Here is a 19,184-nt window from a genome sequence, read left to right on the forward strand (position 1 = left end):
GAAGGAATTAAAAGAGGCACAGCTTGCAGATGCATTCACGTGAAATTGGGAATGCCGCTTGAAAGAAAGGCAGTGCTTGCAACAATTGCATGTAAATGGCAGCAGCACTTACGCATGCGTTAATTAAAAAAAAGCTGAATCCATTTTCTTCAGCACAACAGTTTTTTTGTGATTTTTCTTATCAGATTATCTTCTTTCTCCTATGAGGTGTTTCAATGAGTAAAAAAGGGCTTGTAGTAAAAAAATGCTTGTTAGGCATACCACGCACTAACGACCGTATTCGTTTTTCCTGAACCTAGGCTTTTTCATGTTGGTAATATAGCTGATATTCATGTAGTGTACGCTACTGATTAGAACGACACGTGTGTGTACAAGACAGATCCTGCATAGTTGGGCACGCACGCACTCGTCTGATGGGGCGCTATGCAGGTTCAACCGAGTTAAGCGAAACTCAAGATCTTCCCGAGCTCTTGCGACACCCCCTTAAAAACGAGCCAGCAGTACGAAATTGGTTACGATGCAATCAGTCGTTGCGTCAAGGATGGCGGACTAAGTTGGGAGGTGTTTTCAAAGCAGAGGCATCTTCTTTCAATTTTTTGTCGTTCCACTGAGTGCAGAAATGCACCCTGTAATGACTGGAGACTTACCACAACCTTTTTGGTCACGTGGCTGCCTTCTGAACTTCCTGAAAAGTCATTTGAGCGTTGTTTGTTAAGAAAAAATACTGTAGGGGTACCGCTGCTTTTTCTATACCAATTTAGGTCTACATATTAAGTAAAGAGGCTTGTGTAAGGTATTTGAAGCTTAGTAGTAATGGTGAAATTTCACTGGCACATACACCCCCGACAATTTTGTCAGTGTGTTATGTTTACATTTTTTCTACTGCAATACTGCACTTGGTATGAATATCTGAGTAATAAATACTTTATCCACAAAATATGCATTTAAGGAAAAGATAATTTAGACCTCTCAGTCTGGTAAGTTTTGCGAGAAAAATTTACAAATTTTGCAAAACTGTCTTTTTTGTTCACATTGATACGCAATTTTTACCATGTGGTTTTCTTATTTTAAATCACATCTATACGTAAATCAAAAGCAAATAAGCAGTTCTCCTATTATGGCGAATATTAGTATACCATTATTTTGTTTTCAAAAAGAAAATTCTTTTTGAAGTTTCTCATTGGCGGTTATTTTTCCATTTGGTCAGACGACAGTTGCCGCCTTGAAGGTATCTATTGCCATCAAAAAAATGTTGAAAACGTTTGAAAATAAATATTGTAACTATTAAGATTTCCCGTGAAAAGAACTGCTTATTAGCTTTTGATTAAGTATAAAAATTATTTTTAAATGGACCACCACATGCTGAAAACTGCTTCTCAATATGGACAAAAATGATGATTTTGCGAAATTTGTGAAACTTTCTTGTGAAGTTTGGCTGTTTCAGAGGTCTATGAGTACTTTTCCCTAATATGTATCATCTCTGTAGTAAGTATTCACTACTCAGATATTTATACAAAGTGCAGTAGTGGAAGAGAAAAATACAAACATAACACATTTATTCTACATTCTTGGAGACTTATGTGCCAGAAATATTTCACTAATATTACTCAGCTTCAAACACCTTACACAAGAGCCTTTATTTAACATGTAAGTGAAATTTGATATAAACAAGCAGCGGTATTTTTAAATTAAAACATTCCACAAACAACACCTAAATGATATTCCGGAAAGTTCAGAAATCAGCCACGTGACCATAATGTTTTTCTCTTGGAAATATTCTACCGTTTCACTCTTTTTATTTAGGTTAATCATAAAAATTTGTACAAATAAATTGGAGATAGTCACAAAAATGGCGGGGATGCCTGGCATGAAGTGACCCAATATCAACGCATAAATCTATCGGCTATAGTTTATGACAATTCGAAGTTGCAGCGCTTGGTGACATATAACATGCATAATAGATAGCGGTAACGACTTATACTAATCCCGCAAGACATGCTGAATGCACAAGAAGACACTTTCTTTATGGGTTCTGAAGTGTGCAACATCCGAACACATCACGGATATTCTACTACATACTTTCACCGAGTACCAACGTGCTATTATTTTTTCAAAAATGCTTGAATGGGCTAAATGGTTCGCTGCCTAGGTCTGTATCCACTTATCACCTATACACTGCTGAAGGTTTAGAGAAGAAGAAATGTTCAAAGGCAGCCACGTACGAGTGCTTTGATGTTCGAGGAAACTGCTGGCTTCTTGCCCCTCTTTACCACCTTTTCACTCTCACTTCTCTTTCCAACCTTCTGAAAACACTACTAGCAATACGCTCTGTTTTCATCCCTTTCTCCCCTCACTCACACATAAACCCTCCTTGGCCTCACTTTCATCTTTCACTCTCCTGTTATATATGCATGGCTGCGGTTGACTGTGAGCTGCTTCGTGTATGCTTTGTTTCCTCCCCTTACTGTACCATACTATACGTGCTTGTGCCGTGGTTTGTCACCTCAGCTCCGCCTTTTCTTGCCACTTTCCCCTCTTCAGTCTCTTCCACTAATTCTGCCTAATTGACCATGGCATCCATTTTCCATACCTTCAATAAACTATATGCAATGCCTCTCTCTCTTTCTTTTTACCCTGTCCATTTTATTTTCTTTCTTCTGACCATCGCACCTCTTCTCACCACTATACAACGCTCTCCTGTGCTGGGAGCTGCTTGGCACATGCGCGTTTCTGCGGCGCATACCCCCGCCAGTTCGCGCGGTTGATCCTGCGATTTCGCTGAGTTTAAGCTCCTCCACAGTTTAAAGTGCCTAGGTAATTGCACCGACGCAGTAATGTTTTGCGCTGTACCTAAAAGACGCTGATGAGTAAGGAAGCGATTGATGTACCAGCATTCACTTTCCGACTTTTTAAAGCAGTGATTTTGAAGCCCATCGCAAGGTATCTGATTCGTGCTGACACGAAACTGTAATTTTGCGTTTTACTTCACTAGCGTAGGTCGGGATGACTTAACAATTCCCCTAGCAACTGAAAAGGAGATATTTTCTTATTTCGATTGTTTTCAAATTAGTTCACAGTGAGTACCTTACAGCTAAAAAAAGGTATTAGTGTCAGCTAGGCTTTTCCTCTTCTCATTGTTTCTTTTATTCATTTAGAGAAGTTTACGTGCAACACAAAACTCAACTGCGTCACAAAACACTGCGCCAATAAGGTGCAGCTGACTTTTCAAAACATCTTTGCCATAAATAAATAATAGATTACTCGATTCAAATACGCTTCCCTTGAAGATTTTTCCAGTCAGCATTTTTGCCGTATATTTCACATTACCTCTTGCTGTTCACATCAGCAATCACGTGTTTTAAATCACCACTAAAGAATTGGGGACCAGTACCTCACGTTAGTAGAGACTTTAATGTCTTATTTATTCCTGTATTTAGGTCACCGAGCCGTTTACGGAGCAATTAGTTAACAATATCAGAACATATGCTTGTGAACAATTTTTATGTGCCTGCCCAAAATACTAGTAAGCACTACAAGCCATATATTGGCTGCGCTGATGAAATCACACGGAAAAGTTTTACCATAACTTTATTCCTAACTGTGAAATTACGAGCGACAATATTGAAGTTAAGGACACGGAGCTGCATGTCCAGCTTTAACTGCGATAAGGTCCACGCTCTCCTTGAAAAACATCTGTGAACAACTTGTATATTTATGTATTTTTTGTTAATTCTCATTTCAGCGCAATTTTTCTACTAGTGCGCTAATTTAAGTCAATGTCCTCTCTTTTGAATCGAACTCACCGATGACATAGTTGTGCGAACCCCGACAAGACCATGTCAATCCTCTTGTGTCTTCCTGTTTTTTGCTGCATGACATCCCTCTAAAATAAATAAGCAAATAGCTAGATAAATAAATGTGTCTTACATAGCCCGGGCATCCGCTCTACCACTTCATGTAAGGCAACTTTGTTTTATGGTTTATCATCTTACACCATTTTAACTTTATAACCTTGCATACCACAAGCTTCCTTCAAAGTATTAAACTTTCCATGGAGTCCCACTGCTCTTACTGCCACTTTTCAAGCTTTATTTGTTACAAACCTTCCATAACTCCACCTTCCCCTCTAATATCAAGTACAATACCATCAGTGGCACTTAGCTTTTTAAGTCTAACCTCCCTATTTTGTCTTTGAAAAATACGCAAATGATAACGTGCTGTTGTAAGGAACCCTTACCACATTCTCGAATGCCCAAATTCTCCTTTCTTTTCAAGAATATATTGCTTCGGACTCTGAACGTTGTTTTGTTTGTTGCTTGCTTAATTTATTATGCATGGGTACTACTTCTGATGAAGCTGTAATTCTGGAAACTGCAATTCACGGATGATCATCACCAAATTAGTGCAGTAAAAAAAAAGGAGTTCACATAATCAAAACGGACCACGATAGCTGCAGGGTCCAGCTTTTTCTGCGCAAAGAACATTGATGAACGAAAATTTTTGTACGTCCAAAATATGAAGTTAGCCTCAACCAGTCACTCGCCTCTGAAAGAGCTATTTATTCTTCTAAAATACAAGAAGGCCTCTGTCTTGAAGTGATGAAAGGAAAGATGGGTTTTTGTGCCATATAAGAACACGTGAAAGTGATGGGAAACATTTAGGATGCAACACTTGTTTTCAGACAAGGTGCACTTCTATTTTGCAGATGAGGCTGTGATAGGTACTGACGTTTGCACTCCATCAGGTAAGATTGATCACGCGTATTCACAATAGAGGCGAGTAGGAGTTTCACTACGAGATAACACAAAACCAGGAATTTTTTTTGGGTTTTATGAAGGCTCCTTGCCAAATGTGTTATAGCGGAGACACTGTTTACGACCACCCAGATATAAACAGACTCAGGAGCTCATATGACGTTGTGTAGGAGCGGCTAGCCATAAAACTGACCGCAACACTCATTCTCGATGCTACCCACAGAAAAGACATTTCAGAAGGAGCGCTGTATGAGACTCGTAAACGTTAACCTTGAATGTTTTTACTAGCTGGCATACCGTTTTCTGTGTTTACTGATCCCATTGCGGGAACTACGCCAATTAATCGACACACAATTAATAAGTCTTGCAGAGTCATCTCTTTGTCTTATTTTGTAGCTCGGCGCAAAAGCAAATGCATGCTCTTTTATTAAGTTTATCACTAACGTTTTCCCCTTTGCAGTTGCACCCCATTAGGATACATCGGTGTATAAACAACACAATCATTGTAAAATATGGCTATAATAAATTCATCTTTGTGAACTCTAATTTTTTTTGGAAGACCTCTACTCTCATGTTAGAAATATTCTGAACAAGAAATACGACAATCCACTTCCTACCCGGCATTTATTTGACCAAATGCTTGCATTGGGAGCGGAGCTTCCTAAACGGCATCTTCGTAAGCGCCCAACCCCACTGGCTGGCCGAACTCGCTAAAACAGCAATTTAATATTCCCAAGAATTTTGTCTTGAATCTCCTGCAGCGTAAATATAATTAGCGCATTCAGGCGGTCTTCATACTATGTCGCTATAACAAATAGCGTAGTGCTGGTGGACTAAGAATTGCCGAGTAATCGCTCGATAATAGGTGCTCAAATATAGGCGCCCAGTCAAATAAATATAAAAGAATGAAAAGAATCATTCAATTATTTATTTGATCAATCAATTGAAATATTGTTTATTTTGAAATGGGGTGTTGAACAAGCAGAAGTTTACTCGGAGATGGAGAGGTTTATTTAGTGGAAGGACTAACTCAATGCAAACCTGCGATCACAGCGCGTCTTTTTCTCCTTTCTACACTTGAGTTCCGTGTCCACTGCCCTCGTTACAAACACTCCCTGGTGACGAGGGAGCCATCCTGGTGACCTAAGGACAGGTGTACACAGAAGAGTCATGGTACGGCTTCAGCCGAGACACGTGTACGATTTCTTGTCCCCGACGACGCTTGTCTGGAGATGCGTCCAGTGGCTTGACGAGCTAGTTGACAGAGGTTGTTTGGCGTACAGCTCGACAGGGACTATAGTACCTGAACTAAAGCTTGTGGGAGAGTCCAGAAGGAATAGAAGTAATCCATAGCCACACCAGCGAGTTAAGAGCAAAGATCACAGACGTAGTGGACGCGTCATGGCGATGTTTTTGGCGCATCTGTTCATGTGCCTTGAACGTACGAGCAAGCTTCCAACATTCTTCAGCATGTGCTCCTGCTCATGAAACGTTTGTCAACTCTGAAGGATCCGATCGATAAGGAAGAATACTATCCATTGTTGATGATGGCTCGCGTCCTTAAAGCAGAAAGATAGGCGAAAATTCATTGGTGCTTTGCGTTACAGTGTTGTAGGCATATGTCACAAAAGTAAGTATGCTATCCTCAATTTAACGGTTGGATGAAGCGTACACAGCCATCATATCAGCATACTGTTATGGAAGAGAATCTCAATTTACATGCATGCAGCAATATCACCAAGTAAACGATTAAAACGCTCTGTCATCCAATTAGTTTGTGGGTGATAGGCTGTGGTAGTGCGGTGTATGATGCGACACTCGCTCAACAGCGCTTTGATGGCATCAGAGAGAAAAACACGGCCGTGGTCGCTTAGTAACTCCCGAGGTGCTCATATGCCTTAAAACCAGGTTTCGTACTATAAAACATGCAACGTATTTGCGGTAGCAGATGGTAAATAATGCAGCTGTTGCGACGTACCGCGTTAGGTGATCGATAGCGACAATGACCCAGCGGTTGCTAATCGGAATATAAAGAAGCGGACCGTGAAGGTCGATTTCTTGGCCACGACAACAGCTGCAAGGGACCTGTGGTATGTTAAGTGCGCATCTTGCGTCATTTGTACGTATGGCAAGACATTGCGTAACGGCGAACGAAACGGTATATACCACGCCAGTATTACCACAGCTGCAAGTGAGTGTATGTTTTTAACACACCAGCATGGCCAAATTGCGTATCATCGTGAAATGTGGCGCAGATGTTAGAGTGCCAATGTCGGAAAATGACGAACAAATACTTACGGCACATTAAGGTGTAGTTTCGGCAGTAAAGCAGGTCATCCTCAATAGCAAAATGTTGTGCGTAACGTCGAAACGTCCTGGAAACTCGAGCGGGTGTCCGGATTGAGAGAAAGTCTAAAACAATAGAAATCCAGGCGTATTTGCGTTGCTAAAAAGGCATGTCTGAAAGGCTGACTGCCAAGGCAGCACTGGTGGAGATAGGCGAGCAGAGAGGCTCTGAGGCCACCGGCGAGCGTGACGGGTCATCGGCGTCGGAATTCTTCCGGCCAGAACGGTAGGTAACCCGGATATATATTTCCTGTAACCGCAATGCCCAACAAGCCAGTCGACCATTAGGATCTTCTAGTAAAGATAACCAGCAAAGCGCATGGTGGTCTGCCACAATATTGAACGGACGTCCATATATATAAGGCCGAAATTTTTCGATTATTCAAAGAATGGCAATGCACTACTTTTCAGTGACACTGTAATTCTTCTCGGCTTTATTGAGGGTGCTGCTTGCATAGGCAACGATGTACTCACCAAAGCCAACCCTGCGTTGGGCCAGTACGGCCCCTAGCCCGACACCACTAGCGTCCGTAAGAAGCTCCGTTGGAGCAGACGGATCAAAATGTTGAAGTATGGGAGGTGTAGTGACCAGCCGTCAGAGTTCCTGAAATGCATCATCATACGCTTGTGACCACGCTGACAAATCAGAACTTCCGACAAGAAGATTGGTCCAAGAGGCGATAAAGCAGGCGAAATTGTGGACGTAGAGCCAGAAGTACGCACATAAGCCGATGAAGCTTCGGAGCCCTTTGATGGTGGTTGGTTTTGGAATCGCCGGGACGAAGTTGTGTAGAGTCCGGAAAAATACCATCCTTAAAAATCACATGGCCAAGGATTACAAGCTTGCGAGCACCAAAGTGGCATTTCTTCAAGTGAAGTTGAAGACCCGCTGTAGAAAGGCTCGTAAGAACTTGCTCGAGGCGGCTGAGGTGGGTCGCAAAGTCGCTTCAAAATTTCACGGTATATCGTCCAGATACCAGAGGCACGTTATTCATTTCAGACCTCGAAGAATGGTATTCACCATCCTTTCGAAAGTGTCAGGCGCATTTCAGAGGCCAAAGGGCATAACGGTGAATTCAAATAGTTTATCCGGTGTTACAAATGCTGTCTTCGGGCGGTAACTTTCTGCCATGGGCACCTGCCAGTAGCCGGAGAGTAAATCTAACAAAGAAAAGAACTATGCTCCTTGTAGGCAGTCCAAAGCATCATCAATGTGTGGCAGAAAGTATACGTTTTTGCGCGTCATCTTGTTCGGTCGGTGGTAGTCAACGTAGAACCAGATGAATCCGTCTTTTCCTTTGACGAGAACAACCGGTGAAGCCCAAGGACTGTTGGAGGACTCGATGATGCCCCGTTTTAATAAGCCGTCCACTTGTTCGAAGATGACGCAGCATTGAATAGATGACACACGTTAAGGACACTGTCTTAGCGAGGCTCCTTGACCGGTGTCATTATCGATGAACGACCACAGAGGTTCTAGCTAAGCCTGGATGGTCACAAAACAATGAAGAGGGATGACAGAGTATGAGATTTTTGATCCCTTGGCGCTGAGTTGCTGTGAGCTCAGAGTCGATGACATCTGAGAAGACGCCCAGAACATCATTGCGCACTTTGGTAGGGGGGACAGCACAAATTGGGGCCGAAACTTAGAATTGGTTATAGTAGCTAGAAGAACGCACTCGTAAGGTTCTTGACTTCCCAGGCATTTTCCACGTTGTACAGATGACGGGCTATCTGAAGGTTTGCTCACATAAATGGCACCGTGACCGTTGCGAAAAATTATGATGGCAAATGGAAGCAAGAAATTTCGACGGCACGCAGATGGTACCGATGGCATAAACAACGCAGGCGATTTCGGAGGGGAGGCACACGAAACCGAGACAACAACCGCTCAAAAAGACGCAATGTCAACGCCAGAAGCAGCAAACACTCTACACGAAGCGCCATCGTCGGGGTCATAACACGGCACAGATAACGCAATTGCGGATCGAGAACAGTCGACCAAACCAGATTTTGATGAAATGAAGTCCCACTGAAGGATAACGTCATGCGGAGAACGGAATCAAACTATACCGTTGCTATGACGTATATCACACCTTGATTGACAACTCGCGCAGTGAACAAAGCTGAAGGCTGAAAATGGTAGGACGTAGCCGTCTGCAAAGAGAGGTCGGTTAGTTGAGTGGCCATTTTCTTCAAGTTTAGGCGCATTTCCTCGCTAATTACAGATACGGCAGCTCCCGTATCAACAATTCAGTGCACCTTAATGCCATCAATATAGAGTTCAATTTCGCTTGGGGGAGAGCAGTTAGGTCTTAAAATTTTCGCTGCCAACGTAGTTTTGCTTCCGGAACTACGCCCGTCAGTTTTCCTCTAGCGGTGGGTTGTTGTAACGTTACATTGGAGAAATCGATAGGTGACGAGAAGAAGGCAAACGGCTCGCGCTGCACGGTTGGCGCCCGGGGACGTACGTCTGGAGGTGAATCGGCAGGAACGGAATATCGTGGCTGAGTGGGCATGTAGTGTGAGGCCCCTGCAATGTCAAAAGAGGGGAAGCTTTGACAGTGGCAGTGACGAGCTATGAGACCCGGGATGCCATATGAAAAACATTTTGGCCGATTATTCAGAGTGCGCCGTTGGCTGACGGTAGAGGCACTGTTCGCTGAATAAGGTACGGTAAACGGCCGTGCAGCGGGCGGCGTCATATAAACGTTCCGACTAGTTTCGTATACAGACAGAGATCAGACGGTCAATTGCAAACATCATGGACCGAGAGTGGGACTGGGAAGTTTGTTATAGCGCGTACTTTCGCCGGATCTGGTCGTACGCCGACAGCATCGACAAGGTCCCCCAAAATGGTAATCTGACGAAGACCCAAGTGGCACTTGGAGGAATCGAGCTGCAGGCCGGTCCGACGAAATATGGATAGAATGGTCGAAAGGCATTCAAGGTGGGTTGCGAAAGTAGGTGATAAAATGATCACGTCGTCTAGGTAACACAAACATGTCGACCATTTACCTCCTTGTAGGGGCGTGCCCATCATTCTCTCGAAGGTCGCTGCAGCGTTGCAGACACCAAAAGGCATCACCTAGAATCGGTAAAGAACGTCAGGGGTAACGAAGCAGACTTTTCTTGGCCCATGCCTTCTACAGCAATTTGCCAGTAGCCAGATCAGAGGAAGAGAGACAAAAAGAAGATGGCGTCGTGGAGGTTATCGAAGGCATCGTCAATGCGTGGTAGGTAGTACACGTATTTTTTGGTAATTTTGTTGGGGTGGCGATATTCAGTGCAGGCACAACATGATCCGTCTTCCTTCTTCACTAATACCACGGGAGATGCCCAAGGGCTCGATGATGGTTCGATTGCGTTTTTCGTAAGCATTTTGGTCACTTTTTTATCACTTCTCGCTCGGACGCTCACACGCGGTAGGGCCGACGGTGAATTGATGCAGAGTCACGAGTGTTCAGTCGGTGCGTGGCAATTTTGTCTCGCTCGATGGATGATCGTAGGTGTCGGAAATTTCGAAGTATGAGGTCAAAACCTCGCAGAGCGCGTCGGCTTGAGGAGGCAAAAGTTCCGATCTATTCATGTTTCGACAAATAGAATCATCTGAGCTGGGTGAGCGTGACAAGGCGCTGTATGCGCTGTATGCGCTGTATGCCAACGACATTACCATAAGGGCGTCACACGGCTCGGCAGGAGACATAAAGTCAAGCCTTCAGCAAGCGGCGGACATCGTGGATGACTATGCCCGTCGCTGCGGCCTTCAGTGCTCCCCGTCCAAATCGAAATTCGTGCACATACGCCCATCACCAAAATGCACCCCAAAAATCGACCTCTCCCTTCATAGCAGACCCATACCCGAACGCGATGAGATTAGAGTACTAGGGCTTTTTATACACAAAAATCGCAGAGCACACACAACATTGGCCTAAATGCGTAAGGTGGGGGACCAGATGGGCCGGATGGTCCGCCGGGTTCCCAAGAAGCACGGGGGGTTACGATGCAAAGATGCCTTATAGCTGGCGCATGCATTCGTAACCAGCCGAGTCCTGTACTCGGCTCCATACCTCCACCTACGCGAATCCGACGAGAATGCACTCGAAGTCATTCTCCGCGAAATCTACAAGCGTGCCCTCGACCTTCCTGTTAGCACCTCTAGCCCCGCCACGGTGGTCTAGAGGCTAAGGTACTTGGCTGCTGACCCGCAGGTCGCGGGATCAAATCCCGGCTGTGGCGGCTGCATTTCCGATGGAGGCGGAACTGTTGTAGGCCCGTGTACTCAGATTAGGGTGCACGTTAAAGAACCCCAAGTGGTCGAAATTTCCGGAGCCTTCCACTACGGCGTCTCTCATAATCAAATAGTGGTTTCGGGACGTCAAACCCCACAAAATCAATCAAATCTGTTAGCACCTCTAACCAGCGCCTTTTGGGCTTGAAAATGGTGAACACCTTCAAGGAGCTGAGAGAGGCGCACTTGACAATTCAATATACTAGACTCTCTAAAACACCGTCGGGTCGCCGCCTCCTTGCCCGGCTACACATCAATCATTCAATACACACGGAAGAGCGCGTACAGATTCCAGAAGTTTGGCGATACTCCTTGCACGTGCGCCCTCTTCCAGCTAACCTGACCCGAGAAGACTGCAGTGGCCGACGCCTCGCGCGGGCGGAAGCCTTGGCTCGACACTGCGGCCACGAATTCGGAGTATTTTACGTGGACGCCTCCGGCCCGCACCACTGTGGTTGGTACACGGCTGCGGTCGTCCACCAAAACACCATTGTAAACGAACTCATATTCCGTGCACATAACATTACGCACGCGGAGGAGATCGCCATCGCCCTAGCCGCCACAGATCAGGACTCGAGGGTCATCATCACGGACTTAAGTGGTGCCTGTCGCAATATTGAAGAAAAATAAATTCTGTACCGTGCTTATAAAATTTTGCAGAACAGCAGCTACCTAGGTGCCCCTGCGCACCGAACGATCATATGGGCCCCGGCTCACACGGGCCTCGATGGTAATGAGACGGCCGATGCCACCGCCCGCGCGCTCACTCTCCTAAAACCGCAATTCTGAATTTTGCACAAGGCCGAGTCCATGAGACCGTTTTCGGCATACTCAGCTCACCCCCAAACATCGGGCGGAGCTGATCTGAGTGCCTGCTGCCTCTGGAAATTCCCGAAACGAAGCCGCCAATGACCACGCCCGAGGTCTTTTCATGCGGGCGGCGGCGGACTTGGTGGAGTCGGGCTCTTCCAGGGAGCGCATGCATTTCTTCAGCGAGATGACTGAAGTATGCCGCGCGGAACGACAGCTATACTCTCTACCCCACCAATACCTGCACAATTTTCATCAGATATTATGGCGTCCCCTCCAGACTCGCACACTTACCTATCCCCATTTTCTTTACCGCATCTGCCCAGGAACATACTCCCCATCTTCTGCTCAATGCAATCACCCCCACACTTCCCTTACCCACATCTTTCTCGATTGCCCGGCGTACCCTCCCCCGCAGAGCCCGCATCCACTGACCACTATTTTTAGGCACTGCGCCATGCTCCCGACCGGGCTGCAGAAATTAGGTGCCTTTCTCCACTTCTAAACACTACCCGCACCACCAGCCAATTACCACAGGGGAGGAATGGGAGACCCTGCTGCGCTCGACGGACCCACGGCCAAGTAGAAGACCGCCACTGACCGGGCCGCCTACGTCATGCAACTAGATGAACTCATGAACGCATAACACAGTAGGGGTCGTGCTGCGACCCTGGAACGTACGTGCCTGAATACCTTGATCAAAAAAGCTTTTACCACCCCCTGCTTCGAGTGCGTTGCCGTGCGCGTCAGGGACATCGTCATCATCGCGCTGTACCTTGTTACCAACCTCCTGAAGGAACAGGGTTCAGCGCTGGCTGGAGGAGACACTGACTGATTGTGACAACTCCCGTCGTGGTGGTCTAATGGTAACATACTCGGCTGCTGACCGGCAGGTTGCAGGATTCTATCCCGGCTGCAGTGGCTGTGGTTTCGATGGAGGCAAAAAAGCTTTAGGCCCGTGTGCTCCGATTTGGGGGCACGTTAAAAGCACCGGGTGGTCGAAATTTCCGGAGTCGTCCACTTCGGTGTCTCTCATATTCATATGGTGGTTTCGGAACATTAAAATCCACGCATCAACTGATTGTGGCAAGGTATGTCGACGCGTGCCTGTCATATTCGCGGGAGTCTTCAACGTTGACATCAGCGGGGAAGTAAGAGAATGGCTCGTCGATAACATGCGTAACATGCACTCGCTGATGAGCATGTCAGCGGAACTGAAACTACCCACCGCGATAAGAGGAACGTGCATAGATCTGGTGTTTACTAACTTGGACGTCGTATGTCTGCAGGAACCTCTCAGTTCCGCAATCGCAAGGCTGTTGTTGTCAAGACTTTGAAACGCATACCAGCTTGAGTGCAGCGTCCGTGTTTATTCTAAAGAAACGTCAAGACCTACGCTAGCCATTGTTTTAAACAAATCCTGCAGTGCTCACCACACCACACGCGTTAGTACCGTTCAACCCGTGACTGCAACTGTGCGCAACGCTGCTGCTTTGCGTCCAATCAGGGTTCCCTTCGGGGAGATGGTCAGAAGATCCAAGTTCTTTTGAGGGCGAAGCTCTCTATGCCGTGTGTTGTGCGCCCGTAATGTTTGTAGTAGTCGTCGTAGTAGTAAGTAGCCACCTCCACGGCTGGACTAGAGGAGCGGCACGTGTGCACCCAGTTTAGGGGCGAAGCTCCTTAAGCGGCACCCATTCATCCCACGTAGTTGTAGTCATAGTCGTAGTGTGTAATCAGTATTACATTTTGACCTGCAAGGTGGTGCTGGTGGGAGATTTCTCCTGTGCTTTGTTGAACAATAAAAAGTTCGCGGCGTGCGCGTTAACTAAAAGCCGAATGCTCCAGTCTCTCATTCCCCATTAGCAGCCAATGGCATGTTCATTGAGCACTATCTGGCAAGAAAGGGTTGCTACGTTACACTCGCTGGGTGTAACCTCTTTATTTTCAGAAATGTTTAGTGATCGTACAGCCGCAGTGCAATGAATACAATAAACTAGTATGTACCAGGAATGAACTCGAGGTGGCTAAAGGTGGGAAGTATATACGAAGTGCGAGCCGTAAGAAAGTAAAAGCGGAATTTTCCTGTCTCTCATTTCCCATTAACAGCCATTGGCATTTACATTGAGCATTATCTCACAGGAAAAGGTTGCTACGTTATACTCGCTGGGCGTAACCACCTTGGTTTTAGAAAGGTTTAGCGAGCGTTGGACCGCAGTGCCATGAATACGGTGCTAGTATATACCATGAACTCGAGGTGGGTAAAGGTGGGAAGTAGACCCGAAGCTCAAGCCGTAAGAAAGTGTGCGTGTGCCACCTCCCATTTAGTTCTTGGAATGTCCACTGAATGGCAGTGCTTCTATAAGGGGAATATATGATAAAAAGATGCGAGGTGGTGGTACTTGGAGAGTTGAATAGATGGACGAACGGACACACAGACAGATGCATGCATGGACGCCTGAACGGACGCAAGGGCGGATGCATGGACGAACGCAGGGATAGACGCACGCACAGACACACTGAAGGACGCATGGACGGACGGAAGCAAGAACGAATGGACGGACAAATGCTTCGCCCCACTCTTCATCATTCACTCCGTGGATATGCTGCCATTTTTTCAATTGGAGAGGAAACTCGCGCACGTTAATAAAAAAAATAGTTGTTTCTGTAGAATTAACTTACAGAGACGAGTATACTACGCCTGTGTCATCCTCACCTATTCCCGACGCACGTGTGTTAAGCGTTCGGGGAAAGGGCCACACTGCGGCACATGCTTTGGGAGTGTGCTGGAGAAGTTGACGTCACTGCCACCGCTCCTTTCGCGACGTATGTTGGGCAAGGACGAACTGCGAGGCCCATTGCTGCGGCTAACATCGCACGAGGGCAGGGGCCGGCCTTCACCGTGGCTGCGTTCACTGTTCCCGATCGGCTGCGTCAGCTGCGCTGCCGTTGCTAAGCGGCACTCACCAGCGACGAGCTGGCCGATGAGCTTTTTGACGTCCGGCAAGCTGATGATGTCGCCCGGGTCCAAGGACTTCGAGCGGTCACCCAAGGCACCGCCATCATAATCGGCAGAGAAAAGGAAGGGACAGTGTTTAATCCCCTCTTCCGCCACCTCACCCGGTGAAAGCTGCCGGACTTTAAATAAAGTTTATTCTTTCATTCGTTGAGCTTGATGCTTACTAAAAATAACTAGTAGCAGAAGGAAGCACTTCGAGCACTATCGGACTAGAAAGGGTTGCCACGTTAAACTCACTCAGCGTAACCTCCTTTGCTTTAGCAAGGCTTAGCGAGGCTTGGACAGCAGTGTCCGCTAGACGGCGGTACTTCCATACGGTGAATATATGATGAAAATATGTGAATTGGCGGTACTCGAAGTGTTCACTAAATGAACAGGCGGATGGACAAAGAGACAGACAGATGCACAGATGAACGCACGGATGGATGGGCAGACGCCCGGATGGACGGACCAATGGAAGGACGGACGCACGGGCGGTCGCACAAGTTAGCGCATTGATGGACGGAAGCAAGAACGAACAGACGGACGGACGCTTCGCCCCACTCATCATCATGCGCTTCATAGGTATGCCAGGATTTTTTTACCACCACTGTGGCTGCACGCTTGCAACGATAGCACGGGATCGGCCGTAAAGATCCAGGGGCTTTACTTGGCCGTGAAACCCAGCCTAGCCGAAAAGCAAGCGAATCACTGCTCCACATTTCCTACAGCTTTCACGTTCAGTGTTACTGCATGTATTCTTTACGGGCGAAGATCCTAAAGGATTGGTTCTGTCCCTCCTAGCTCATACGTGACTGCCTAGTTCGATGACTCACTCACCAAGTGCGGACAGACAGACAGACAGACAGACAGACAGACAGACAGACAGACAGACAGACAGACATACAGACGGATGGATGGCCTGATGGATGGATTTCGATAAAACCCTCCGAGGCCTCACCCACTCATCATCATTCACTCGGTAGATATGCTGTAATATGTTTTGTACTTCGCGTAATAGATTGTGTGGCTGTAACCGTATTAGGTTAAAACGCATGGGCTGCAAGCAAATTTACTATTAGTGGCTACTCTTACGGACGTTTTTTTTTCGAATGCTGAAGACAGTAGTTGTAAATAAAGCACCTAGAGTGCTAGTGTTGTTTAGCGGGTTTTGTAGAATGCTATGGAAGTAAAACACAGTGAGCACGTCGCGAAAAATGGCAGCATATCCATGAACGAAATGATGGAGAGTGGGGCGAACGGTTAACCGTCTACACAAGTAGAAGACATAATGAGGGTCTTTGAAGTACGTTTTGTGAATCTTTTCAGGGCGCAGAACGCAAGTGACGTGAACCATGCCGCCATATTTATTGAGTTTTGCTTGGGAATTTTCCGCGTACCGGAGGAGCTTCGCGATGGTCTCTGCAGCCCAGTGACGCTGGATGAATTACGCTTCTTGATTTAGCACATGAATGCAACCGCCACCACCGGCCCTGACGGGATACTTTCGAGTTTCTACAAAACCTTCCTTGAAACAATACAAGTCCACCTTTAGACAATGCTAAATGGGCTTCTTGCTGACGGAATCAGACCGAATACGTTTCGAGAGAGCAGAGTTATACCGTTGCCTAAAAGCGAGGGAGAGCTGTCCGATCCAAGGGCGTGGAGGCTTATTTCCCTACTTAACTCATATTGTAAGACATTGACAGCCATCCTTCACACCGCATAACTACCATTCTACCGGAAATAGTAAGTGACACACGAACAAGCAGTGTTCCAGGTCGTACGATCTATTCCTCACTTGCGCTGACTCACGATTTGTTCACGTACGCTACAAAAACAAAAATATCTGGCATTTTTGTTTCCTTGGATCAGGAAACAGCTTTTGATCGCGTAGAATGAAAGTATCTCTTCGCTGTGCTTGAGTATTATGGTTTCCCAGCACTTTTAACCGACGTCTTCCGCTAACTCTACACAGACTTAGTAACGTCATTAGTAGTGAATGCCTATACAACTGAACCTAATGCAGTAAGTAGGGGTACTCGACAAGGCTGTCCCCTCTCCGCACTTCTCTTTGTATTATGCATAGATCCATTATTGAAACTAATCCAGAAATGCACTTCGATACGCGGTTTTCCTCTCCCAGGCTTGGGCGAAGTGAAAGTAGCGGCATGCGCTGATGACAGCTCATTGTTTATTCGGAACATAGATAGCTACAGCGCCTTTTTGCGAATATTTCACGCGTATAGTTACCTGTCAGTAGCACGTCTTAATCCCGGAAAAAGCAAAGCATCGTGCTTTGGGATGCACATTGAAGAGTTCCCTGATGGCGTCTAAATCATCCAAGGAGTTAAAGTTTTAGGTGTAACTTTCCTGTAGACTGGCAAGGTAGCCCGCACCACATGGAAAGAGATCTAACGCGAAGTGGACAGGCGCATTGAAGTAGCCAGAACTTTTCAACTACCTTTTACTGAAAGAGCTTTTCTAAATAAATCCAGCATAACAGCGCCACTCCTTTATGTAGCAAGAAGTGCTCGACCACCTCGTCGGGTTTTGCTCAGAGTGGCTACTGCGTGCAGCTCCTTTTTTTTGGGGGGGATGGCCATGCCGAAGCTTTCGCTAGAGCCTTGGTCTGCCTACCAGTAAAATGGGGAGGGCTCAGTATACCCAACCTTGATCTATTGAGCCGCATGTTGGCTCTCAAAAACACATGGACACTCTTACAGAACTCATCGCATCGAGGCAGGCAACTCGTAATGTATCTTCTAGGAACCTCTAGAAGATTTTTCGGTTTAGCAAACGACACGGGACCAGCTGCTGAACAGCCACCGGCGTATTACACACATGTTATAAAGTGACGCGACAAAATGAACGGCGGCGAGCACGCACACCACGTCACGTCGAAATGTATTGGCGCCTTGACTGTGGCATGTAGTCATGTTCTCACATGACACGCATCTCATGATTATCATGTTTGCACCAGTCACATACCTTCGTCATCCATTTGCGTCACGAAATACCAAATTTGGCATATGTGAAGCTAGCGAAACGGCCACGAGCAGATCATCAGTGTGGCATGTAGACATATTGTTATATGACAATCACGTCGTGATTATCATGTTGGGATGTGTCGGTTACCTAGGTAGTCCATTCACGTCACGTAATACCGAGTTTGGTTCATGTGAAGCTAGCGAAATGGCCGTGAGCAGATTTTGAGTGTGGCAAGTAGTCATGTCGTTACATTACACGCATTTCATGTTTATCATGTTTGCACCAGTAGGAAAAATGTTTTAGGCCCGTGTGCTCAGGTTTTGGTACACATTAAAGAACCCCAGCTGGTCGAAATTTCCGGAGCCCTCCACTACGGCGTCTCTTATGATCATATGGTGGTTTGGGGCGTTAAACTCCACATAATAATCAATGGATTATGTTTGAACCAGTATCATACCTTCATCATTAATTCCCGTCCCAAATACCAAATTTCATATAAGTTAAGCTAGCGAAACGGCTGCGAGCGCATCATGAGTGTGGCATGTAGTTATGTTGTTAGACGACTCGCATGTCATGATTTTCATGGTACTGTCTGTCGCTTGTGTTCGTTATGCAATCATGCCATACCACACCAGTTTTAGAACATTGATTTGATTGATTTGATTGATTGATTTGATTGATTGATTTGTGGGGTTTAACGTCTCAAATCCACCATATGATTATGAGAGACGCCGTAGTGGAGTGCTCCGGAAAGTTTGACCACCTGGGGTTCTTTAACGTGCACCCAAATCTGAGTACACGGGCCTACAACATTTCCGCCTCCATCGGAAATGCAGCCGCCACAGCCGGGGTTTGATCCCGCGACCTGCGGGTCAGCAGCTGAGTACCTTAGCCACTAGACCACCGTGGCGGGGCGAAGCCATGGGAACGAAACCACCGCAGTAGCTACAGGACCTATAAATGTATATCACGACAATTATGACATACGTATGAAGAT

At 46.3% G+C, this 19,184-nt stretch overlaps 1 long non-coding RNA gene across 1 annotated transcript in view; it reads right to left on the minus strand.

The window, feature by feature from the left end:
- Positions 1-19,184, minus strand: part of LOC142817346 (uncharacterized) — a 79,518-nt gene that overhangs the window by 54,240 nt on the left and 6,094 nt on the right. The window contains exon 2 of the long non-coding RNA XR_012895186.1: positions 3,804-3,883. This is a non-coding gene — a long non-coding RNA (uncharacterized LOC142817346). The remainder of the gene's footprint in view (positions 1-3,803; positions 3,884-19,184) is intronic.

Source organism: Rhipicephalus microplus, chromosome 5 (genome assembly GCF_043290135.1).
Source record: "Rhipicephalus microplus isolate Deutch F79 chromosome 5, USDA_Rmic, whole genome shotgun sequence".
NCBI lineage: Eukaryota > Metazoa > Arthropoda > Arachnida > Ixodida > Ixodidae > Rhipicephalus > Rhipicephalus microplus.